Source organism: Canis lupus, chromosome 11 (assembly GCF_048164855.1).
Source record: "Canis lupus baileyi chromosome 11, mCanLup2.hap1, whole genome shotgun sequence".
NCBI lineage: Eukaryota > Metazoa > Chordata > Mammalia > Carnivora > Canidae > Canis > Canis lupus.
This window is the reverse complement of record NC_132848.1, coordinates 5,829,946-5,857,875: the sequence shown is the minus strand read 5'-3', so window position 1 is coordinate 5,857,875 and position 27,930 is coordinate 5,829,946. Positions and strand designations below refer to the sequence as shown.

General features: G+C 35.2%; 1 pseudogene; it reads left to right on the top strand.

Moving 5' to 3' along the window:
- Nucleotides 1-10,942: 10,942 nt before the first annotated feature.
- Nucleotides 10,943-27,488, top strand: LOC140600494 (ethanolamine-phosphate phospho-lyase pseudogene; annotated as a pseudogene).
- Nucleotides 27,489-27,930: the final 442 nt, after the last annotated feature.

Below are 27,930 nucleotides of genomic sequence, written 5' to 3'. Positions count from 1 at the left end.
TTCCTGGGAGACTTCAGGACTTTTAATTATGCTGTGAATAGTTTACAGTATTGAGCTATGGAATGGAAATTAAACTGAGGACATTTTATTTGTGCACTGGTTAATTAAATAGCAGACAACAGCAAGCTAGACTTATAGAAACCTCAGCAGATTTGGTTTGCCAACCATGTGTGAAAATATTTTTTTCTCTTTTTAATTTCAATTAACAGCCAGGGTGCCAAAATAAAACTGAGTCAAAAGTGGGTTTTGAAATTTTACCTAGCACACAAAATGACCCAAGGATTTTCAAGCATTCAGTAGATATTCATAACTCCCAGTTCTGAAACCACCTTTTCAAGTTTATATTAAATGGATAAATCACGACTCCTGGAAAGTACAACTCATTGCTAACTCATAATAGATCTAAAATACTATAAAAAGAAAAGAGTGCTTACATGAAGGAATACATTCTACAGAGCTTATGAAAGAAGTATTAGAAAGTAATAATAAACTTCACCAAAACTTGATTATTAATAAGTAGTGTAGTTCTGAGTAATCTCACATATACAAAGGACAGTTTGGAGCCTCTATTGTGTACCATGTACCACGTGCTTTGCTAAATATTGGTGATAAGTATGATTCAATTTGTTTTCTCTTTTTAAAAAAGATTTTATTTATTTATTTGAGAGAGAAGGAGAACAAGTGGGGAGAAGGGGCAGAGAGGGAGAAGCCGACTCCCTGCTGAACAGAGAGCCTCAGGCAGTACTTGATCCCAGGATGGGAGAGTATGAACTGAGCTGAAGGCAGAGGCTTAAGCGACTGAGTCACCCAGGCATCCTTCAATTTGTTTTCTTTCTTTCTTTTTTTTAAAGATTTTATTTATTTATTCATGATAGTTACACAGAGAGAGAGAGAGAGGCAGAGACACAGGCAGAGGGAGAGGCAGGCCTCATGCAGGGAGCCCGACGTGGGATTCCATCCCGGGTCTCCAGGATCACGCCCTGGGCCAAAAGCAGGCGCTAAACCGCTGCGCCACCCAGGGATCCCCAATTTGTTTTCTTAAGGACACTTTTCAAATTAAAATCTGGTCATTTAGTGCGTAATATCCTTCAATCCCCTCTCATTGTTATTAGGATAAAGTCAAAATCCCTAAGAAAGTCCTTTAGCTCAAAGAGCTATGGAGGATTCTAGCTCTATCCATTTTTAGGGCCATATTTGCAACACTTTCCTGTAGTGTGCTCACAGACGACCACTCCTCCTCCTCCTCCTCCTCCTTCTTCTTTCTTCTTCTTCTTCTTCTTCTTCTTCTTCTTCTTCTTCTTCTTCTTCTTCTTCTTCTTCTTCCTCTTCCTCTTCCTCTTCCTCTTCTTCTTCTTCTTCTTCTTCTTCTTCTTTCTTCTTTTCATTGACACTTACTTTTATTTAATCTACTGTGCTATGATAATTGTGTTGGTTAATCTAATAATGCCCTTCATAGACTGTTTTCCTTTTCTCTAACCAGTGTGGAATCAAATTTAGGGGCAGGTATTGTATGTAATCCTCATAGTGTTTTAATCTTCTTTAATCTCAACCATGTCCACAACTTCTCTTTTATGATACCGTTTTTGTTTGTTTGTTTGTTTGTTTGTTTGTTTTTTTAAAGAACATAGTCTCTCATTTCATTTTTTAAAAATAGAATTCTCTTCATTTTGAGAGTGTCTGATGATTTTGTGTGACTGGATTGAGATTATACATTGTCAGCCACATCGTGTCCTTCTCAAGTGTGTACAATGTAGAAACATCTATTTATTTATTCATTTGAATATAGTTGACACACAATGTTACATTACTGTACAAATTACTGATTTGATAAGTTCATACATTATGCTACGTTCACCACAGAGGTTAGCTACACCTGTCCAGTTATATCTTACATCACTATTTGAGTATTGTTGACTATATTCCTATGCTGCACCTTTTAGTCCCGAGACTCATTCATTCCATAACTATTCCATTACTGGAAACCTGTATCTCCCACTCCTCTTGACCCATTTTGCCCATCTCCCTCCCCACTGTCTCTGGTAACCATCATCATAACAAACTTTTTCAATTCCTCAGATATGTTGGGCTCCTTCCCGACTCAGAGTCTTTGATGAATCTGATCCTTTTCTCTTAGAAGTTCTCTGCTCTCACCCAATTTAAACTTTTCCCCTATATTCATTCTTCAAATTTCATTATGAATACCACTATCTCATGGAAACCTTCATTGACCATCTCAGATTATAATCTCATTGCCTATTCTAATAATGGATCATGTGATTTTTTTTATTATTATTGTGGTTGTTGAGCAGGTAATTGGGTATATGTGTCTAGAGTCTTGGGGAGAAGTCCAGGTTTGAAATATAAATCTGGAGTCATGAGTATTTAAATGGTATGTAAAACCGTGAAGCTAAAGGATACCATTGCATAGGAATGAATACAGACAAAAAAAAAAAAAAAAAAAAAAAATTCTGGTAGATTCCAAGTCTACATTATCACATTTGTCAATTCCTGTCTTTTAACTTGTGAGTTTAGTCCACTTCTATTAATTGTTAATATATTTAGATCTACTACAACAAAAATAATTCATCATGTTTGTTGTGATTTTTTTATATTTTGTTTCTTCTTTAAAAAATAGTATCTTTATTTTCAGTCTAAAAATAAAATGATTTCCTACATTCTTAAGACTCTTGATCTTCTCCCAACTTCATCATCCTGTTAGATTTCTAAGACTGAGTTATAATAGATACATGGATACATGAACATATAGGTAGATAGATCTAGATAAATATTCATGTATATAGATCTAGATACAGACATATATATTTTAAGAAAGTAAGAAATGTTACTAAGTATCTGTGCATCTTTTTTCAAAGATCTGCTGATTTGGAGCCTCCTATTACTTACATGCTTCACGCACAACTGTGTTCAATGTAGTTTTGTGTAGCAGAACTTCTGTAGCCCTCGATAACCAAGAATGTATTTTCATACTCTCTATTTAAATGACAATTTTCTGGAATAAAATTCTAAATTCTTTTCCCTCAAACTTTAGAAATACAATTCCATCTTCTTTTCTCATTCATGTCTTAAGCTATTATTCATCTTCTTTGTCTTGTTCTTTTATCTATAATCTCTTTTTCCTTATAATCTTCTGTCTTTGATGTTTTAAATTTCACTCTATATGAAGGACTGCAATGTTTCTTATCTCTCCTCTACTGATGCTTGTGCCTTTTCAATAGCATAAGGTGTTTTGTTGTTTAATAAGTATCTTATCATTTTCTCATTTTACTTTTATTACATTTATCTCTGTTGTTTTTAAAATTTTTTTCTCTTCATTTTTATCTTCCAGTCATTCTGAGACTCCTACAATCTGCATATTATGTTTCCATTTTTATACTTCATATCTCTTATGTTTGATTTCTAATTCTGATTTTACAATTTTCTAATTTGTCTCTTGCTGTATCTATTCTATCTATTGAATTCTGTGTTTCAACTCTCACATTTTTCAAAGCTAATATTTTACCTGCTCTTTTTCTATCTTTTTAGAATAATATATTTCCTTACATAACTTAGTATGATTATTAAGTTACTATGAAATAGGTCTTTTGGTATCGATATTTCTGCTTCTGATACAATTTGTAATGTAGTGTCATTCTTTTTGTTTTCCTGCTTTATTGAGGTTGAATTGACAAGTAAAATTGTATATACTTAAAGTGTGTACATAATTCAGTATATGTATACATTGTAAAATGATTATAAGTAATTCACGCATCTACAGATTCAGTGCAATGTATATCATAATTCCAATGGCATTTTGGGCAGAAGTAAAAATAACAATCCTAAAATTTATATGGACTTACAAAGGACCCTAAATAACTACAGAAATTCTGAGGAAGAACACATCCAAGGCTGCACACTTTCTAATTTCAAACTCCATTACAAAGCTATAGTAATCAAAATGAATATGGTACTGGCTTAAAAACAGACATGTAGACCAGTTGAACAGAATAGAGCCTAAAAATAAACCCATGCATATGCAGTCAGCTAATCTGTGATAAGGGTGACAAGAGCACACATTTGAAAAGGATATTCTCTTCAATAAATGGTGGTGGTAAAAGTGTAAGACTAGGGAGGAGACATTGGCACTTATTTAAATGAACCTGCACCTGAACCACTCTTACAGCAAGGTCATAGTCAGGCCTGTCGGGGCAACTCCCACCTTCCATTGGGTCTGCTGGATTCCAAAAGAAGGGTCAGACCCCTCTTTTATGTTCCTATATCCGTGGTCTTTAGCATTTATAGATCTTATTAAATATTTACATAGTGATTACTTTTACTATGTGCCAATTACTGTTCTAAGGGCTTTACTTCAATCCCCAAAACATTCTAGGAGACAGGGACTACTATTATAATTCCCATTTCACAGAGAAGAAAACTGAGGCATGGAGAGGGTAAATCATGTGCCCAATGTCACTGATCTTACAAGAGGAAGAGACAGATTCACAACCTGGGCATTCTGGCTCTGGAGACCCCAGGTCCTTAACTGCCCTGTTATACTGTGCCCCTATTGTAGCTGCCTGTTTTCTTGTCTGGTAAACTTCGTGTGAATAGGGCCTGTGTCAATTTCTTCATCTTTACCTCCTTAGTAATTGGCATAGTGTCCAGGTCCTCAATAAAGAAAAAACTAGGAAGACCTACAAATGGCCAGCTAGCAGGGACACAAAAAGGTATTCACTATGACCAATCATGAGGGAAACACAAATCAAAACCACAATGAGATATCACCTCACATATGTTAGGATGTCTATTAATAAAAAGACAAGAGATAATAAATGTTGGCAAGTAGGTGGAGAAAAACAAACCCTTATGTCTGGTTGGAAATATAAACTGGCAGAGCCACAATGGAAAACATTATGGAAACTCCTCAAGAGAGCAAAAATAGAACTTGATATGATCCAGCAATCCCACTTCTGAGTATTCAAAGGAAACAAAATCATTATCCTGAGAAGGTATCTATACTCCCATGTTCTTAGCAGCATTATTCATAATAGCCAAAGTATGGAAACAATCTAAGTGTCCATCAACGAATGGATAAAGAAAATGTGGTGTGTGTGTGTGTGTGTGTGTGTGTGTATCCTGTCATTTGCAACAGTTTGGTTGGACCTAGTAGCTAAGTAAGCTAAACAGAGAGAGACAAATTCTGCATGGTATCACTTATTTGTGGAATTAGAAGAATATCTCACACTCATAATTAGCAGAAAAGTGGTTTCCAAGGATGGAGAAAGTAAGGAGGGTTTGGTGAAAGGATACAAAATTTCATTTGTAAGATAAGTAAGATATAAGGATCTAAAGAACAATAACAAAAAAGAATGAAACTGGAGCCTTGTCCTCACAAATCAACTCGAAATGGATTAGACTTACATGTAAGATCTGAGACTGTACAACTTCTAGAAGAAAACATAGAGAAGAGTTCCTTTTTCCTTTTCTTTTGAAAGAGATACTCTGCAAGTGTTATTTTGTTTTGTGAGTTCATTTTCCTCTGAGAGGAATGGCTTCTCTGTTAAATATCATTCATGGGGAAGGCCAGGCACGGCTCTGGTCAGTTTGAGGTAGTGGCAGATGAATTTCATTCTTTCCCTAGGGGAAGGAGCCAGCACCCAGGTTGGTTAGCCTGCTTTCCTATGGCACTCTGAGTTTTAGAGGGCTCAGGGATGTGGGGAAGACATCAAATCAAACTGTTGGGGAGCAACAATTGGGAAGAGGAGATTAAAGGACACAGTGTTGTTCCAACTGAAGAAAGTGTTCCAAGAAGGTGACGCTCATCAGAAAGATGTAGACCAATAACTAGATAGAGAAGCGGGATACAAAGATGGTGTTTGTACGTTTGGAGAACTAAAAGTATAATCTCTGTGTGCCAATATCAAAGTTCTTCTTCAGAATAATGAGTCAGTCATGTTGAACTTCATTAATTAGCCATTTTTATTTTAATTTGTAGTCACAATATTCCCTATAAGTTAGCACTAAAGATATATTCTTTATTTCTGGAAAAATTATCCTATTCTTTCTATTTCAAAAATATAAATTTCACTAAAAATGTTAAGAAAGCTTAAAAATATATAATATTTTAATATATAATTTATAATTTATAATATATTATAAATATATTAAATATATTAAAATATATTACTTCATATTTATTTTTGACCACAGGTTTCTTATTAACCATCCATATTTATTTTGTAAATAATAATACCTTCTGAATCTTTATTCTTAGCACTGTTTCCAACTCATGGTTTTTAACAAACTGAGTAATTTCAGAAAGCAAATAGGAAAATAGGTCAGTTCTTATTTAATTGCGATTCAACTTTAATACACGCTGATATATGCCTGTTTTGATTCTAGGTTAGCATGTCATTAGGAAATAATGTGCTTGTACATATTCATTGTTATAACTGTCCTGTTGCAACAACTGGCTAGCAGTAATGCCAAAACAAAGATTCATTACAAACAGGCTAATTTATTTAAGTAAGTATCTCACTGTGTGACCCTGTAATCATTCAATTTGACATACCAGCTAAAGTGCCAAATAATTCTCCCACTACATCATTTATTTTTTATAAATAAATAGTGAGTATGAGCAATCTTGCCTTCTGTGCCTTCATCCCACAATTCATTGTTATGGTGATGTCTAAACCCTTAAGTTTTTGGGCACACACTATGGATAAGAGGGTGTTTGCATGTCTCCAGAATGGCTCTGAAGGCACATATTGACAGAAGCACTAATTAGTCAAGCATATTTCAAAGCAAATAATTGGTGTGGAGACTTTCAGCAAGACTTGCTCATGAAACTAGACATATAATTGGTAATATAGATCATCAGCTGTTACTGCTCTCTTCTCAGAATCATATGGGCAATTCTAAGCAATCAATCCTGAACTGATACATACTGCATATTTTCCTTTGAAATAAGAAAAATTTACCAAACTAGATGCACACTTCTAAATGAAAGGGGGGGAAGGCAAATTTGGCGATAGAGTGAAGTTAAACTTTGCCTTTATAAAGACTTGAGCCCAGACCTCAGGCAAATTATTTATCCTTCGTGAGCCTGATTTTTTATCTTTTTTTAAAATTTTTTATCTTTTGAAATATAGTTGTATCCTTCAAAGAGTTGTGATGATTTATGAAGTCAAGAAAAAAAAATCTCTACAAGAGGGCATCTGGTATAGTCCTTGTCACTTAAGAAATGTTAGTGTTTTAAAAAAACTATGTCTATGTTTGATAGGTTAAATGAAACAGGGACAAGGTATAATTTGTAAATTTATAAAATTGGTTAATCACTTCTCTTTGTCTCTCCTTTCTTCTCTTTCTCCTGCTTTTTCCTCCTACTCTTCTTATTTTTTTCTTCCCTCTTCCCTATCACTCCCTCTCTCCTACATTTGTGGAATTCTCTTATTTTGGCGATATCCAGTCTGCATAACTATCCCAAAATATACTGTCTAAACAACAACATATTATGAGTGTTCATGGTTTTGTGGATTTTGTGGACTTCCTAGGTTTGGTTGACCAGTTCCTGCTTATGATCTCTCAAGGGGTTGCAGTCTGTGTTAAGCGGGGACTGTAGTAGTCTTAAAAGTTTGACTGGGCTGGATATCTAAGACAGTGTACTCACATAACTGATGATGGAAACTGACTATCAGCTGGAAGTTCAATAGCGGCTTTCAATCAGACCATCTTCACATGGCCTCACATGTGTTCTGGATTTATCACTGTATGTTAGATGAGTTTTATTTATTTTGAAATATTTTATTACTTATATATTTAATAGAGAGAATGCATGAGAGAGGAGGAGGGACAGAGGGAGAGGGAGAAAGACAAGCAGACTCCCCACTGTGTGCGGAGCCCAAGGCAGCGCCCAACACGGGGCTTGATGCAGGGCTTGATCCTGAAACCCTGAGGATCATGACCTGAGCTGAGTTCAGGTACCCTGACAGATGAGTTTTAAAGTAAGCAACCAAAAGCAAATATCCCTGAAGACTGAAGCAGAAGCCATAAGGATTGTTTTTTATCTCACTTCCATCACATCTTCTTGGTGAAGAACAAGTTACAGAGTCAACCAGATTCAAGGGGAAATACAGCAAGATAAACAGAAAGGGAAAGCAGTATCTTGTAGATTGACTACTAGATCTAATTTACCCATCCTGGGAGAAATTAGCATCAGGAAGAAGCTGAATATTAAAAATAAATAAAATAAAATAAAATAAAATTTTTAAAAAAGAAGCTGAATATTCCAAATTAGGCAAACCTGGGAGATATTGTGAGTTTGGTTCAACTACACAACAAAGCAAGCCCAACGAAATATTTTGGTTCCCTAGTACATATAAAAGTGACATTTACACTATGCTGGAGTCTAGTAAGTATTCAATAGCATTATGTCTAAAAAACAATGCACATGCCTTAATTAAAAATACTTTATTGCTAAAAATGCCAACAACTATTTGAGCTTTTGGGGAGTCAATCTTTTTTGCTGGTACAGCATCTTGCCCCAATCTTAATGGCCACTGATTGATGAGGGTGGTGATTGCTGAAGGCTGGAGTGGTTGCGTCAATTTTATAAAATAAGACATCAATGACGTCTACTGTATCGATTGACTCTCCCTTTCAAAAACAATTTCTCCGTAGCATGCAATGTTGTTTGACAGCATTTTACCTATAGAACTTCTTTAAAAGTTGGTGTCAATCCTCTCAAGCCCTACCACTGCTTTACCAACCAAGTTTATGTACCATTCTAAATCCTCTGCTGTCATTTCAACAATCTTCACAGTAACTTTACTAGTAGATTCCCTCACAAGAAACTACTCTCTTTGCTCATCCATAAAAAGCAACTCCTCATTCATTAAAGTTTTACCATGAGATTGCAGCAGTTCAGTCTATCTTCAGGCTCTATTTCTCATTCTATTTCCACCACATCTGTAGTCACTTCTCCCACTGATGTTTTGAACTCCTCAAAGTCATCATCCATGAGGGCTGGAGTTAATTTCTCCCAAACTCCTGTTCATGTTGATATTTTGACCTCTTTCCATGAATCATGCCCTTAATGGTATCTAGAATGGTGAATCCTTCCCAGGAAATTTTAAATTTAATTTGCCCAGATCCATCAGAGCAATCACTATCTATGGCAGTTCTAGCCTTCAAAATGTATTTTTAAAAAAAGATTTTATTTATTTATTCATGAAAGACACAAAGAGAGAGGCAGAGACATAGACAGAGGGAGAAGCAGGCTCCCTTCAGGGAGCCCGATGTGGGACTCGATCCCAGGACCCTGGTCATGCCCTGAGTCGAAGGCAGACGCTCAACCACTGAGCCACCCAGGTGCCCCTCAAAATGTATTTCTTAAATAATAAGACTTGAATGTTGAAATTACACCTTGTTCCTTTAAGACTTCAGAATGGATGTTGTGTTAGCAGGCATGAAAACAACATTAATCTCATTGTACATCTCCAACAGGACTCTTGAGTGACCAGGTGCATTGTCAATGAGCAGTAATATTTTGAAAAGAACCTTTTTTCTGAGAATAAGTCTCAATAGTGAGCTTAAAATAGTCAATAATCCATATTGTTAATGGATGTATTATCATGCTGGTTTTCTTATTCCACTTATTGGACACAGGCATAATTTAGCATAATTCTTAAGGGCCCTAGGATTTTGAGAATGCTAATTGAACATTGATTGGCTTCTACTTCAGATCACAAGCTACATGAGCCCCTAACAAGAGTCATTCTGGGGGCAGCCCAGGTGCCTCAGTGGTTTAGCGCCACTTTCTGTCCAGGGTGTAGTCCTGGGGGCCCAGGATTGAGTCCCATATCGGGCTCCCCGCATGGAGCCTGCTTCTCCCTCTGCCTGTGTCTCTGCCTTTCTCTATGTCTCTCATGAATAACTAAAGAAAAACCTTTAAAAAAAAAAAAAAAAAAAAAAAAGAGTCATCCTGCCCTTTCACGTTTGAAGCCAGGCATTAACTTCTCTTTAGCTATGAAACTCCTAGATGATATCTTCTTTCAATGAAAGGCTACTATATCTACATTGAAAATCCATTGTTCAGTGTAGCCACCTTCGGTGTCTTAGCTAGATCTTCTGCATAAGGTACTATAACTTCTACATCAACACCTGCTACTTCACCTCATACCTTCATATTATGGAAATAGCTTCTTTCCTTAAACCTCACGAACCAACTTCTGGTAGCTTCAGGCTTTCCTTCTGCACCTTCCTCATCCTCTCTCAGCCTTCGTGAAATGAAAAGTTAAGGCCTTGCTCTGGGCTAGGCTTTGCCTTAAGGGAATGTTGTGGCTAGTTTGATCTTCTATCTACACTGCTAAACCTTGTCCATATCAGCAATAAGGCCATTTTACTTTCTTCTCATTCAAGTGTTCACTAGACTAGCACTTTTAATTTCTTTCAAGGACTTTTCCATTGCATTAACAATTTGTTTAACTGTTTGGCACAAGAGGCCTAGCTTTCAGCCCACCTTGGCCTTCAACACGCCTTCCTCACTAAACATGGTCATTTCTAGCTGCCATGCTTCTAGTTGTTAAGTAAGAGAAACGTGACTCTTTCACTTGAACACTTAGAGGCCATTATCAGGTTATTACCTGTCCTAATTTCAATATTGCTGTGTCAGGAAAAAGGGAGGCTGGAGGAAAGGAAGAAAGATGTGGGAACAGGGGGCCAGTGGAGCAATCAGAACATACACAACATTTATCTATTAAGTTTGCCATCTTATGTGGGCATGATTTGTGACACCCAAAAAAATGGCTATAGTAATGTCAGAGATTACTGGTCACAGATCACCATGACAAACATAAATAATAAAGAAAAGTTCGAAATTCGAAATACTGTTGAGAATACCAAAATGTGACATGGAGACATGAAGTGAGCAAATGCTGTTAGAAAAATGGCACCAATAGTTGCTTCAGGCAGGATTGCCACAAACCTCCAATTTGTAAGAAGTGCAATAGCTGCAAAGTGCAATAAAGTGAAGTGCCATAAAATGAGGTAAGCCTGTACTTTTTTTGGGGGGGCACTTGCTTTTAGAGCATATGCTTTTATGACATATGCCTTAGGCTTAGCCAAAACATACAGCTGCCCTGGCCTGAGAGTCTGTAGCTAATGGCCCAAGAAAGTATTGCTATTGAAAGTCATTTCTGGCAGTGGTTTCAACAGTGGACAGCATCCCTAGTTTTCAAGGGCAGCAGTGCCTGCATCAGGGGCAGTGCGGGTCTCCAATGAATAAATCGGAATGGTCAGAGTCAGGGTACAGGTGGTAGTAGCTAGTCCTCAGCCATGACAGAGCAGGCTTGACTTGTTTGTGTCTTGATACTGGATGTGAGCCTGCCCTTATATTTTCCGAGTCTCACCCACAGGGTTTTCAGTGTTTCTTCTTGCCACCCATGATCTCTTAATATACTCAATTTTTGCAAAGTTGTGGAACGTATTTGTATAAGGTTAACTTTAGCTTTTTACTGTTTTGCCATCAAATTTTTTTATTGTTAAAAAGATTGTAGAAGAATCTTGACAAAAAAACTTGCAGTGAGTCCGCTGAGTAAAATTCCGATAGCACTGAGTCATCTAACCCACCTACAGAAGCCGGAACACTAAATAAATGTTGCCAGGAGTGAAGAGTGAAGGCACATACCAACCAAGGGAAGTAAAGCAAAAGAAGATACTACAGGAAAGATTCATCTTAAAGTATTTGTGGCAAGTTACTTAACGGTTGTACATCAGATTTTTCTCACAGTACAAAAGATGTGAGATAAACAACATTTAGCAAAGTACCAATAGCAAAGGCATATTGCGATTTTAACTCCTGTTCTGATTTTTTAAAAGATTTTATTTATTTATTCATGAGAGACACAGAGAGAGGCAAAGACACAGACAGAGAGAGAAGTAGGAGCCCAACACAGGACTCAATCCCAGGACTCTAGGATCACACCCTGTGCCAAAGGCAGATGCTCAACCACTGAGCCACCCAGGTGTCCCCTGTTCTGAGTTTCAAAGAAAAACTGTCAATAATATGAAGCCAATTGGAAAGCAGAATGTATATGTAAAATAAAAGAAGGGGAAGCTTTTAATAAATACTGCTTGAGTCCAATGGTCAATTGCAGCTAATTCACAACAAACATCATGCAAGCACTGATCATGCCTCATGTGTGAAATTGATTCTAGAGTGCTGAATTTTTCTGACCTTATACTCTTACATGGCTTATCTCTCAAAGAATAGACCATTTAGATTCTTTGTTCAGAATACTTTGCATCAGATGAGTGTGTGTGTGTGTGTGTGTGTGTGTGTGTGTGTTCAGGAGAGAGAGGAAGAGAGAAGTAGAAAAAGAGAGTTAAGGGGGTAAAATGTTATGAAGAACCAAAATAAATAATGCAACTTTCATCCATGTAAATCCCTTTCTATTTTCAGCAGCAGGCCATTTACCAAAGCATGAATATCAAGGTATCAATTAGAGTTCCAATTAGACCATAGTATTCCCTCCCCCACCCCCCCAAAAAAAACAACACTTGCAAATTGATAGTTTTCCCCAAGGAGGCTGCTCACTAAATTTCATGAAGGAGTACCTCAGTTTTGGTAAGACATTTGAAAATTCATTGGTAAGTGAGAATAAATATCATAAAATATAACATTAATACTGTTAATTTAATTAACCTATGTCTGACTTCTGAAAAATAAATTGTATTTTGAAAAGTCTTTGATACCTTAGGGACCATGACTATGGCAAAAGCATTTCTTATTTCCTCCACCACTTCCTTCTGAGCACTTCTCTCATTATTAGGCATGATGTATGGCTAGTAAATATTTACAATGGTCATGTCAATATCACCATGTGAAATATGTTGAAGAGTAAAGGCCAGGATTTCTTATCAAGTCATCAGCAGAATATGGATAACTTATGACTCTAACACTGACTTTCTTTAAAAGTTGACTCTTAGTAATGCTCATATAGGTATTTATTTTAATGAACAATTTATATAAAATATTTTTCTTTTTTTGGTGCTGAAAACTGAGAATGAACCATTATATAGAAATATTTCAAATTCACTGGATAACATAAATGATCAAAATAACCTCAGATTCCCAAAATAATTGGCAAATTCTGTAAAGAAAAAATAGCTCATTAAAAATATATCTATATGTATATACATTTACATATATATTTTTGAAAATCCTTTCATATGCTGAGGCACCTGAGTGGCTTAGTTGGATGAGCATCCAACTCTTGATTTTAGCTCAGATCATGATTTTGGGATTAGGCTCTCATGAGGCTGGGTGTAGAACCTGCTTGAGATTCTCTCCTTCTCCCTCTGATGCCCCCCTCCACTCTCTCTCTCAAAACAAAAAGAAAAACAAAACATTTCACAAGATTTAATGAGTCAGATGTTCTGTTCAGTTCATTCTTAAGATAACCTCTATGTCTGGGTATTATTATTAATCCCTATCTTATTTATAAGGGAATTAAGACCAGAGGGAATTAAGTAACTTGCCAAATATCACACTCTTAGTGTGTGATTGAGCTGAGATTTGAACGTAGGTTGACTGGTTCCAAAGTCAATCTCCTCAAACCTCAGTATCTTATCTTTAAAGAGATCATAGCATGTGGCACCTTCTTCACAGGTCTCTGAACGCATTTATGAAGATTTACTGGCTTGACATTTGATGTTCATTCATCATCAAAAGTTGTTCAATTATTTAACATTTCAAGCACTGATGAGTGCTTTAGTTATTGAAATGGAACTGGAACAAGAGATCACACTTTGAAACAAAAGCCCTATTTTGATTTGAGAATGTGGTGAATCAATGGAATAATGTTTATAATTGTATTTCTATTTGATATCCTGTATGATACTATTATCTGTTATAGAAAGGTATGAGGGCTCTTTAGTCCAAGAGGGTAGTCTCAAAGGCTTTGTTATTTATGAGCTATTCCCTCAGAGAGAAAATAGTACATGTTTTATTCTAAAGAAAGACCATAAAATATGAATATACAGGAGTAGCCATTTGGGCATTAGCATTTTTCAGTTTGTTTGCACAGCTCACACAATTTAACTGGAAGACAAAATAAGAAACCTTATTGTAGTGGCATCATCCAAATGTAGCTATCTTATCCTTCAACTCGGGAAATGTCTGGTCATCAGATAATCCGAATAGTATTATAAATTAAGAGTTAGTTCATGTAGAATGTAATTTTCTCCCTTATTTCTACATATGCTCATCTTCTTTAAAATAGGAACAAATCATTGTTTAGCTTTCAGAGTAATTTTAATTTTTATTTTCACTTTGATGCTTACACTGACCCTCCCTAGTAGCTCCATGATCCATTGATGATATCCAGCTCAATCCTGCCCTTAGGCACAGTCTGTAAATACTGGAAAATTATATTAATAGTACTGTGACTTATAAAGTATGTGTGTTTGATTGATGTTATCTGTAGATGATACCAGTTTGCCTAGTTATCATGGACATAGTATCAAAATTTTTCGCACAAAAATTTCATCTGAGTTCAGTCATAATCATTCAGCTGCTTAACATGTATTAGTTGACTAGTCTTTTTTTTTTTTAAAGACTTTATTTATTTATTCATGAGAAAGGAAAAGAGAGAGGCAGAAACACAGGCAGAGGGAGATGTAGGCTCCATGCTGGGAGCCCGATGTGAGACTCCATCTCGGATCCTGGGATCACATCCTGAGCCAAAGGCGGATGCTCAACTGATGAGCCACCCAGGCGTCCCTAATTGACTAGTCTTATATTCTAGGGGCAAGCAACATAAAGAGCCAACAGACAAAGCTCATACTTCGGTAGAATTATACTCCAGTAGAGAAGACAGACATTCACATTTCAGTAGATATAATTTATGTTTATTATAAAAACGATTTTAAAAAATTCAAAAAAATACGAAATTGGAGTGATGAGATGGAAATGATAACTTTAATAGATGCAGTTACTGGACCCTCTCTAGTAGGTAGCATTTAAGCAGAATCTGTGCTTTAACTACTATACACACGTGCCCATATATGCATAATGTGATATTACCTACACACGTATATATAATATATATTATCTCTAGAATACCACATTGAGTTGTATACCATTCTTAATTATTTGTGATGATTCCAGAATTGCAAAAGTATTTTCTTCTTTTTTTTTCTTGCATAAAACTATCTTTACTGTCTCAGAACATTTTGAGTAGAGATTCTAAATAATGGGATTAAAGTGTCTAAAGGCACAAACACATTTAAATCTCTCGATACGTGTGCTGTTTACAATTATTTTTTGGCCTACCAATTATACGTAAAGGCAGATGATAATCGATAGCCATACTGCCTAAACATTTCAATAATATATTCTGTATGCTAAGGCTCATTCCCAGAAGCTGGGCCAATCTCTGAGTATTTTGCCATAGGAAAGCAGCAGTGCAGGTGGCAGCATGTAAAGTCAGCATTTAAGAAGGAGCGAAACATTAAGAGCTGGAAGGAGAGAAGCGAATAGTATTCCAAACTGAGAATTTGGTACCTCTCTTCTAATTGTTCTCACTTTAGAAAACATCCACATGAACACTATGTTCTTTGATCAGATACCTCTATTTTCAAACCAGCTAGATAAAAATTTAAAGATCAATGCATTTCAAAATCACTATGTTTTAAACAACCTTCTTTTTCTTGGAATGACCAACATAATAATTAACTGGAGCTATTTTATGTATTGCCAGAAATATTGTGCATCACTCAGACTAAATATACTGGTTTGCATTTTTCTGGCATGTGACAAAATGTGTGCTTCTCCAGAATGTCAACGCAAGTTATCAGTCAGTCTTTCCATAATTTTTAATATTTAATGTCTAGTGACTCATGTTGACTGATTTTTTGTCACGATATATTATCATATGTGTTAAAAATTAAGAGCCGTGCTGTCAGGAAACTTCAGGAGGCATTTAACATATGAGCTAATGCTTTCCATAAATATGTCCATGCATTCACATTCACATCTTTACTTATCTCAGATGAAAGCCTATGGAAAGAACTTCATTAAAGCATTATGAAAAAGATATTTACTGAGAGAAAGACAAAATGATTAATACATAGCAGTCATGAAACACATTGGAGCTGATGGTCTTGCCCTTAAAAAGAGCTATAAACATCTCTGCTTGAAATGGTGATGTTCGTTAATGTCACAGCGCCCTCTAGGTTCGAGAGCATGCAATAGGGACAAGACGAATGCAATCTTTAAACAGCTGATGAAACCTGATTTTTCCATATAAATTTTTACACGTAAAGGTACAATTAACTTCTCAACTTGTTTATCAGTCAATTTTATAGTCTGGCTACATAAAGCCAACAGGATACCGTTAAGATTTTACAAGCAAAAAAAAAAAAGAATTTTAAATCCATAGTTAATTTCTTTGGAGAACAGCCACTCACCTGATGTGCTTGAATATTAAAAGCAGAAATGATTTTGAGTGGGAAAATAAGACATTTTAATGCTGAAAATGAACATTTAGAAGTCTTCAAAGTAATAGAAAAATATTTGACTTTGACATAAACCATAAGCATAAATTATAGGTTTCATTTATAAGGCATCTTGCAAATTATAAGGAAAGCCTGATGAATTATATAGAAACCTTCTACAAGGCATATTTTATCATAGAACTAATGCCAGAGGAACAGATGAAATGCACTCTTTTAGAAATTACTATCCAGAAGAAAAGACCTTTTTCCCTCCTACCCTTTAGTATCTATCTATGTGTATCCATCAATATCCTAAAGTAAAACTTCAGATTCTTTCACAAATTTTGCCCTCAACGTGTTAAAGGCAAGATGAAAATAGAATAGAGAAGCTCAACTTTGTGGAAAGCTTAAATAGGAATAGTTCTAAATGCTTGTTTTTATTAGTAATTTGAAATGTTTGATCTTTTACGGTACCTGTTAGCTTACATTAATTATTGTAGGCTTTAAGCAATTATACATATTGAATTATCTGACACAAGATGAAATGCACAAAAATGGAAGTTTTGATTGAGGATTTTTATTCTAAATTTTCCATTTATCCAATATGGTGCCAAGAAGAAGAAGAAGAGGAAGTTGGAAAAAATGGATTGGGTAAATAAGGTTGAAATTTTTCATAAACAAAGTGTTTATCAAACTGGAAAAGGGGAGTGGCTTTAGGATCTAAGAAATCTCAAATGTTTCTGTCATACACTTTAAATGTTACAACGGTTAAGACTTTTAAAGTACTATGATAATTTTGAGAAATTATTCTACCCTTTTTCCTCCAAAATTGCCAAACTTTTTCTACATCATCCATAACATAATGCTATTGAAATTTGAATGTATAACATGTTAGAAAAATAGGCAGCCAAACTAAAACAAATAAACTTTAGAATAAGAAAAGTTAAATACAAGTATGTTCAAACTCAACCTTGTGACTTCTACCAAATGTACTAATAAGCTATAACATGACTAATAAAAATTATACATAGACATATTTAAAATTGTCAAGGAGTTTTAAAAATAGAAATTATTCTGAAATTTCTACTCTCAGATCTAAATATAAAGTTGGAAACTTTCAATGCCTAAATACATTTTTTCCCCCAAAAATGAAGACTTGAAAACAGAGAATATGAACAAGGGGCCCATGTTTTTGTTTCAAGAATGTGGTGGAAGAATGAACTGTTTTGCAAATTATAATTATATTCCAACTTTAATATTTAGAAAATTATTAAACAAATTATTGAACATATTTCCTTTTTCCAAACCAAAAACATAATTTTAAAAGCATGTACTTTATAAACTTAATACAGCTTTAAAAACTAAGAAAATCAGAAAAGGAGCCAATTTATTTACTTTCTCCTTCAAGGGTAGGGAAGAAAGCTCAAATAACAATTTGAGCTTTTTGTTTTAAAAACTGTGAGTGAGTGGCAGCATTTACAAATGAAATATTATAGAGCAAACCTGTCAATACAAGAACAAATTGCACAGTAGAAAAAAAGGAATTGCACAAATAGTTTCTAAAGCAGGTTGTCAATTTGGGAAGTGACCATCTTATACATTTTTGAGTAGATTAGTAGATATTTGGGGGAGAGATTCACTAACCATTCATTAATATGCCATGCAGTATTTAATTGAATGTGACTATCCCTATAACGCTGAAAAGAAAAAAGTCCAAAAAGTTAAGGTTCATTATTCAGAAAATTATACTTAACTGTGACTATTAAAAATGAGGAAAATATATCCCAAACCCTCGAATTTAGTCCCATTTGTAGGTTAAGCAGATATACTGGGCACACTCTAAAATCATGAATGCTTGCAATCAATGATCTGGCAAAGATGATGATGGAGAGTCAAGGTTAAATTAGTAGACAAAGACAAGAAATACAGTGATAAAGACATACAGTCCCTGCCCTCTACCTCATTCTAACTTTACAAAAAGAAGTTGGGGTCTAAATGTCTCCTCCATCCAATATATCCCCATTTCTGCTACCAATGACTTCCCTGTTGCTGGATCCTGAACCCTCAGCTCAGACAATCATCCCTGTTTGCTTTCTACTCCAGCTTCTTCTATCTGGTCTTCCCTTGCTACAGTTTATTATTTATGTTGCAGCGGAATGACCTTTCAAAACCATCAATCCAGATAATAAGCTCCATGAGGGAAAGGACCCTGACAATGACAAATTCACTGCAGTCTAGTTCCTAACCCATGAGCCAGCACCTGGCACACAGCGCACGAAGCAAACCTTTAATGAATATTATTGAATGAGTGAATGAACAAATAAAAAACCTACTCATTGCATTCCCTTCAGCAGCACCACATAAATTTCAACTATATTAATGTGACCTAGAAGCCACTGCATACACATCCTTTTTAAATCTCTGCCTCTATGTGCTCCTATCGCACACAATGGACTCTAACATTCAACAACAGTGCACTTCTTTCAGTTAAAAAAAAAAAAAAAAAAAAAAAAAGCTCTGCTTAATTTTCAGTCCTTACTATTTACTTTCTCTCATCTAGAATATTCCCACACTTTTGCTCTCTTTTTTCCCTCTAAACGGCCCTTCTTAAGGCTAACACCTACTCATCTTTCAGCTTCAGGTCTCTGACAATATATCACCTCAAATCCCTCTGTCAAAGCTCCCAAAATACCAAGGACAAATGTCATGCTGAATTTAGCATAGAGTACAATGCCAAGCACATGATGTACTCTCAACAAATGTGTACGGAAAGAAAGAAAAAGAAATGTCAAGTGACTGATAATTGGTTGCTTCAAGATTATTTAGTCTATTTGTTGATCCAACTTAACTCGTTTTTCAACTTGTTTTGCAGATTTGACTATTGCTCTCATGACAAAAGTTCATGCAATCCAGGACTTCTAACAAAGTTTCCAAGGTAAAATCAGTATCTAGGAAAATGATGATCATTTCTTGTTAATATTCAATAAATTGGGGGATCCCTGGGCGGCGCAGCGGTTTAGCGCCTGCCTTTGGCCCAGGGCGCGATCCTGGAGACCCGGGATCGAATCCCACATCAGGCTCCCGGTGCATGGAGCCTGCTTCTCCCTCTGCCTGTGTCTCTGCCTCTCTCTCTCTCTCTCTGTGACTATCATAAGTAAATTAAAAAAAAAAAATTCAATAAATTGGTTACAAACACGGTGCAAATATGCAGACATGGATGTAAATTCATATATATTCACAATAATTATTGATGCATTTAATAAAACATAACTGATTGACAGTGTGTCAGAATAGGACAAACATGGAACCTCAGTTATGTGTCTACCTGGGCTGGAATCTTAGGCAACTTTTCTGACCTTAAGCTAGTTACCTGATATCTCTGAAGCCCATTTTCCTCATGTATAGAGACAAAAGCACCCTGTATTGTGATTGGAAGGAATACAGACATTAGAGGTGTTCAGAAATGGGTGTCACTATTTCAAGGTTCATCTGTTAAAATATATATCATAGAATATCTTTTTATTATTTTAGTGGAAAGGGTTATTAACAAATAAGAGAGAGTACTACTCAAGAATACCACAGTAGATATCTTGATAAGCCTGTTTTCCTATTTAAGGAGATAATTAAGATTTGACCATGACTAATTACCTTAGAGATAGGTTTCCTGCCTCTATTGCAAATTAATTTGTGTCACATAAAGTGCACCAAACATGCATTAAATCAAGTATTCAGTGTCTGATAATCAATTCATCCTAAAAAAATAAACACTTGTAAGTGTAAGTGATGTCTTTTATAATTTTTTAAAAATGTTACCAGAGACCATGTAAAATTTTTCGATGGACTATTCTTCATACATTTAACCTTTAATCCTTTACTCATCTGGATTTACAGCTAAATATCTAAAGTGAATCTACAGATTAAAATAGTCCCAAACTATTCACAGTGTTTGGTTTAGCAGGTTACTTGAAATTATTTCTGAGGTGTTTCTTATATGCCAGGCACAGTTCTAGGCACTAACAATATAACAATGAACAAAATGGGGGGAAATAGCTCTATTTTCACAACAGCTGAAAACATCACCCATTTATTATTTTGGTTCTGTAGGTCACAAGTCTGACTGGTATTGGCTGGGACCTCTACTTAGGTTCTTACAACATTGGAAAAACGAGATGTTGGCAGAGGTTGGCTCTTATCTGTACTCTCTGGGAAATAATCTACATCCAAGATCATTCATGCCATTAGCGGAGTTCATCTTGCAGTTGTGGGACTGGGGTCCTCATTTCTTTATTGACTATCAGCTAAGGATCATGCTTCGCTCCTTGTGGCTGCTCCTGGCTCATGACCCAGTCCACCTCCAAAAGCAGCAACAGCACTTCAAATTCTTCTCTCAATTTCAATATCTCTGTCTCCTTTCTGCATCCAGAGAAAACTGCTTTTAAAGGGCTTACCTGACTGAGTCAATTCCACCTAGAAAGATGGATAATCTCTTTTATCTTAAGGCCAATTGGTTTGAGATTTTATTACAGCTGTAAAATCTGTTCACAGCAGTACCTACATTAGTGTTTGAATGAATAATCAACAACAGAAATCTTGGGAATAGGACATGTGCCCTAGCCCCTGCTACCAAAACAGGGGGTACCAACTTTAAAAAGAAATGAGTAAAATGAGTTGGCACTTAGGCTGTAAGAAATGATCATGTGGAAAAGTATTGTGAACTCACGTTCTATAGGCTGAAACATAATACATACCTAGGGAGACCTGGGCTTCTGGAGGCAACAGGCTAAATAAAAAGAACAATGAAAATCTCCCTGGAGTTTAAAGCAGAGCAGTAGTGGAATAATGTTGAATATGTCAGGGGTGGGGAAGACAGAGGGAGAGATCTTAGCAGGAGCATTTAGTGTTTGGTAACTCCACTCAGCTCTCATCAGTGTTTGTTCACAGGCCACGGGAGGAAAGGCATCTTACAAAAAATATAAACTAAGCTGTACCAATGTAAGAAAAGTACAAATAGAAGCTGTACCTATTCTCAATTATATATTTTCCTACAAACCTGAGTGTGGTGATTATTACTCCAATGCATGTTCTTATACTGAACCTTAAGTGAAACCGTATTTCCAAAACTGTAAGAGGATGTACACAAGCATGACGTGCAAGATGAGCTAAGCCCAAGCCCTCTAACATCAGTTTATTTAGATACAAACACCCGAAGCTAACACACAGACCAACTACTCTCAGAGTAACTATATAGAGACAGAAATATTTTAAAGGTAACACCACTCATCTTCCAGGAACTCCTTATTTTATAAAATCCATTCACTCCCCGTGAATATCATCCTATGGCTTATTTCAGCTTCCAACATGCTATAAAATAATCTTCCCTGACTCCCCATTTTAGGAATCCTCGTGGTTTTCATTTTCCTTTGCTTTATCAAGCTAATTAACTTAACAGTAGAGTGTCCCTAATGGTCTTAGACTGGGGAAGCCTAGCAAGCAGAGTACCCAGTAAGATTTGGCCAATCCCTCAAGGATGCTAACAGGAAGCTCAACCCCGTGGAAGTGTGCACATCTGAGATACTTGGAGTTTCCCTCTGCTGAGGGCCAGTGTCTCCATGAGTATGAAGTTTTATTTTTAACATGAGCTCCAATTATTTTACAGAGTTCTCAATATTTGGTTTTCTTCTTTCCTGAGAAAAGTATCTCTCTGGACTTCCTTGTCATCGGTCAAATTTGTAGACATTTTCCCTTGTGTGGATCTTCCCACACCACTCATTTGCCACCACCCATTCTCCTACTTGTCTATTATCTATAAGGTTTATATCTCTTAACAAGGTTCAACAAATGGCTTTCTGAAAAAGGTCAGATAGTAAATATTTTAGACTCTGTGAGTCAGGCAGCCTTTGCTGCAAATCAAATCTGTATTGCAACATGAAAACAGTCATAGACAATATGTAATAAATGCACGAGGCTGTGCTCCAATAAAACTTTATCTGTACAGATGTTGGTCTGGACTTAGCCTGCTGCTCACAGTAAGTTGCTGACCCCTGGTTTTATAAGTTGAAGTTCAAAGGACAGAAGACAGAGTTCAGAAAAACTGGCCTCTCAAGTGAATTAGAAGCTGACAGTTTCCAAATCTCATGTCACAGGGTGTGTCACACTAGTGTCCTTCAGACAAATGTTACATCAATTTACCTTTCAAAACAATATAAGGACATTCCTCAGTATTTTCTTTATGTTTCTGAAAATATTTTACTTAATTCCCTCAGCCAGGACTAGACACATCTTCGAGCTGCTAGTCTTTAGCCAGGTTCTGATTTCGTGATTTCACGACTATGTCCTTATTGACTATTGCTGTTATGTGCTTTTTTTTTTTTTAAATCTGTGTTCTTTCTACACCAAAAATCTGCTTTCTTCATGTTTCATATTACAATCCTAACTAACATGCAAATCTCTCTAGCTGGCATAATTTCAATAAGGGCAATTTGGAATTGTAGTGACAGAGGAACTTTTGATATGAACAAATTTGTTCATTTGAGAGGCTCCATAAAAAAAGCATTCAATGAATCAGATTTTAAGGTCTCTTACAATCTGTTGGAGCTTAAATTTGAATTGATATATTTTTTAGGATTTATATAAATCTAAAATAAAAAGATAAGGAAATTTAAAAAATAAGTTTAACTTTGAATGCTTCACATATTTTGACTCTTCTAAATAAAGCTTTTTCCCCCTTCCTAAGACAGCTCTGTAAAAGGCTAGATAATAAATTTGTGTTTTGTAAAAATATATTCTAGGGTCACCTGGGTGGCTTATTGGGTTAGTCGTCCAATTCTTGATTTCAGCTCAGGTTATGATCTCAAGGTTGTAAGATTGAGCCCTACATCAGGATCCATGCTGGGCATGGATTCTCTCTCCCTTTCCCACTTCCCCTCCCTCCCTCAAAAAAATATTCTAGAGTTCAGTGAATTAAGCTAATAGCCTTAGTCTTGGTTAGACATAAGGAGAAAAGTATGATACTCAGAACATATAAATGTAATTTAAAGAGTCTTTTAAAATACAATTTGTGAATACAGGGATTTATAATATGTGTTAACAAAAGTTAATTTAATATTTTTGATAAGTAGAAGGCCCTTTTTAAAAATAAGAGTTATTAATATATTTTAAAACAACTCTTTGTCTTCTTCCTAATTTTATCACAGTGTAAATAATATTCTACTTTATATAAAACTAATAATTGTAAGAATTCTTTATATATTCTAGATACTAACCCCTTATCAGATATATGCTTCCATAAATATTTTCTTCCATTACACAGGTTGCCTTTTCATTTTGTTGATCATAGCTATTGCTATGCAGAAGCTTTTCAGTTTGATGTAGTCCCACTTGTTTAGTTTTGCTTTTGTTGCTTATGCTTTTGCTCTTAGATCCATTAAATGCTTGCCAAGAACGGTGTCAAAGAGCTTTTTCCTTTCATTTTCTCCTAGGATTTCAGGTTTTACATTTAATGGTTTTGTGTCTTACATTTAAGTCTTTAATCCATTTTGAGGAATTTTGTGAGTGGTGCAGATATGGGTCAGTTTCATATTTTTGCATGTGAATATCCAGCTCTTCCAACACCACTTATTGACTGGACTCAATCTTTTATCCACTGAGTATTGTCAAATATTAGTCAGTTTTTATGCCAGTATCATACTTTTTTGATTACTATAACTTTGTAATGTAGTTTAAAATCAGGAAGTGTGATATCTCTAGCTTTATTCTCAGGATTTCATTGACTATTAGGGGTCTTTTGTGTTACCATGCAAATTTTAGAATTATTTTTTTCCATTTCTGTAAAAATATCATTACACTCAATGGCAGAACTCAGGCAAATTGTTTAAAAAATGGGCAAAGGACCAGAATAGACATTTTTCCAAAGGTAATCAAATGGTCAACAGATACATGAAAAGGTTCTCAACATTATTAATCATCAGAAAATGTCAGAATAGACATTTTTCCAAAGATAATCAAATGGTCAACAGATATATGAAAAGGTTCTCAACATTATTAATCATCGGGAAAATGCAAAGCAAAATCATAATATCACCTCACATCTATTAGAATAGTTATTATCAAAAAGACAAGAGATGACAAGGGCTGGTAAGGATGTGAAGCAAAGGGAACACTTGTACAGAGTTGGTAGGAACATAAAGGGTACAGCCACTATGGAAAATATTACAGATGTCTCTCAAAAAAATAAAAATAGAATTGCCATATGGTCTAGCAATCCCACTTCTGGGTATATATCTAAAAGAAAACGAATCATTATTTTTGAAGAGATATCTGCACTCCTTTGTTTACTGCAGCATTCTTTACAAGCCAAAACATGAAAACAACCTAAGAGTCTATCAATTCACGAAGGATTTCTGATACACACACACACACACACACACACACACACACACAATGGAATACTATTCAGCCATACAAAGAAGGTTCTTCTGCCATTTGTGACAACTGGATGGACCTGGATGGCCCCTTGAGGGCATTATGCTAAGTAAAATAAACCAGAAAGAGAAAGAGATACTATAGATTTCACCTATATGTGTCATCTAAATAAATAGATCTCCTAGAAGGAGAGTGCAGATTGGTGGTTGCCAGTGGCAGGGGTATAAGGCAAAGGTTGTCAAAGATACAAATGTCCAGTTATAAGATGAATAAATTCTGAGGATTTAATGTACAGCATGGTGACTATGGTTAACAATCCTGTATTTTATACTCAAAAGTTGCTGAGAGTAGATCTTAAAAAATAAAAATTAAATTAAAAAATATATTTTATTATTTTAATTCTAAATTTCCGTATTTATGTATGAATCGAAATATTTTGTTTCTAAGAATGTTTTATAAACCACAAAATTCTGTGTTCATCTAAGAAAAACTGTCATAAAGAAAGCCTTTAAAATTTTTTTTAATAATAAATTTATTTTTGTTGGTGTTCAATTTGTCAACATACAGAATAACACCCAGTGCTCATCCCGTCAAGTGCCTACCTCAGTGCCTGCCACCCAGTCACCCCCACCCACCCCCTGCCCACCTCCCCTTCCACCACTCCTAGTTCATTTCCCAGAGTTAGGAGTCAAGAAAGCCTTTTAAAGGAGTTCATTCTTATAAAGTTCTTACCTTGTTTAAGCCATAAGGATAAACACAATCATGTAAACTTAATAAGTTCAAGATTCTTATTAACTGTAAGATCTAAGCTAAAATTAATGATAAATTATATTCATAGAAAATATAATCTGTGCTCATATGTAACACATTATAGAGTAACCTTCAACTAAAAAGACATATAAATGTGTTTGGGTCATGTTACATATCTTTTCATTTTGAAGAAATGTAAAAAAAAAAAGTATGTAAGATATCAGGGTACATATGTAGAAAAATGGATATTTATTGCTTATCTAAGACAAGAAGAGAGATAAAAAGGAAATATTTTCTTTTAAAGGAAGACAGGTGTGGTTGTTTCTAAATATAATAGTAAACAATGAAATATTGTTGAAGCTGTACAATAAGCACAGAGGGTATGAATGAAATTAATTTTGTGAAGTAAAAATAATGAGATGGAAGCAATGAAATATATTTAATAATTAAGAAAATTGGCTAATTATATATAATAGGTTCATTCATAAGGGGTAAAAAAGGATTGTAACTCTTTTACCACAAACTGTTAAATGTACAATATGCAAATAAAAATGAAGCAGAATTTGAGCATTCTCTTTGTTAAATACTGGTTGTTCCATGCCCAAGTAATGGAATTATTTTTATAATAAATATATTTTTAATTCTCTGTGCTTTTTGACATATTTGTAAATTACCTTTTATAATTGTCATTGATTTTTGTAAAAGTTAGAAGTGCATAATATTATAGTCACTTATTGCTGAGTGCATATGTGCATGTGTGTTTTGTGTTTTACAATATTATGTATACTATTCCTTACATATTGAATATTATAACTTATATTTGGAGACCTATGGCTTATGTTTATATCTTTTTCCTCTGAAAATCTTTTTTAATCTTTACCTTTCCCAAATTTAGGTCTCAAATTCAAAATAATAAAACTTATCTTCTATGCCTAAAACAGTTGTAACCTAAATGATATTGATAACACAAAGCTATACTACTTTACATTATTAAAGGATGAGAAATAAGAATAATTAGGTTTATCTATCATGCTTTAAATTTTAATTAACTAAAAATTAAGCTGAGGCTTTAGACAAGCTGAGAAATACTTCTGGAGCTTCCAAATACATGGCTAGAACTTTATTCTGGACATTGTCAAAATGAGAAAACCAATGGACAATAGCCGACCAATGGAATGAGTGGTAGCAACCAAAGAAATTGCATAGGCTGTCAGCAGCTCTGGGATACAGTAATACTGTATGGAGGAAATCCAGTATTTTGTGCTGTTGATTTGGTCATCCTGAATGTACTTGTACATGAAGACCTTCAAGGAAATGTTACAGGAGAGGGAATTATCGTACTGATAACTTACTGAGTTACTGAATAAACAGAAGGTGACACAGACTTTGATAGGAGATATCAGGGGTGTTAGACTTTTATTAAAATTGACTTAGGGACTATCAGAAAAAGACTCAGGCCATAGTAAAAACTCAACAAATCATCTACAAGATGAAAGAAAAACAAGTGGTTCTCAGTGCTGATGGACCTTATAGAAATGCTTGAAACTACCTTGCACTTCATTGAAAAAGATGCAAAGTTATGGTGAACCAACCTGGTGGAATTTTAACAGCTTCAGGAGAAGCTGTAGGAGCCAAAAGTCCAAGTGTGATCTCTGAAAATACTCCATGCAGAACAAAGATACCTAATGAAGCACATTCAGAATTGTTCAGTGATGGCACCATTGACTCTAAAAGAAAATCTCAGCAGGAAGAGAAATGGATTGTGCACAGATAAACATTCACTGCTCAGTAAGAGGTTCAAAGCACAAAAGACTAGCATTTAAAGCAAGATAAATGTCCAGAGATATAGCAAATGTGTGGATCTATCTCTTCCATTAATAGCTCTATTTTACCATCTAAAAGTAGAATTTTAATTGTTTATTTTTTTTAAAGATTTTATTTATTTATTCATGAGAGACACACAGAGAGAGGCAGAGACATAGGCAGGGGAAGAGGCAGGCTCCCTTGTAGGGACCCTGATGTGGGACTCGATCCCAGGACCCGAGGATCACAACCTGAGCCAAAGGCAGATGCTCAATCACTGAGCCACCCAGGTGCCCCTTAATCTGTTTACATTTGTAAATAAAAAGGTAAATGAGTAATAAGAATAAACCAAATGATGATCAAACCATGTCAGATTATTAGTTCAACCCCTAGCCTGTTAATTTCTGACTTGAGATATCTGAAAGTACTTAATTTATTGTACAAATTTAAGCCTCAAATTCA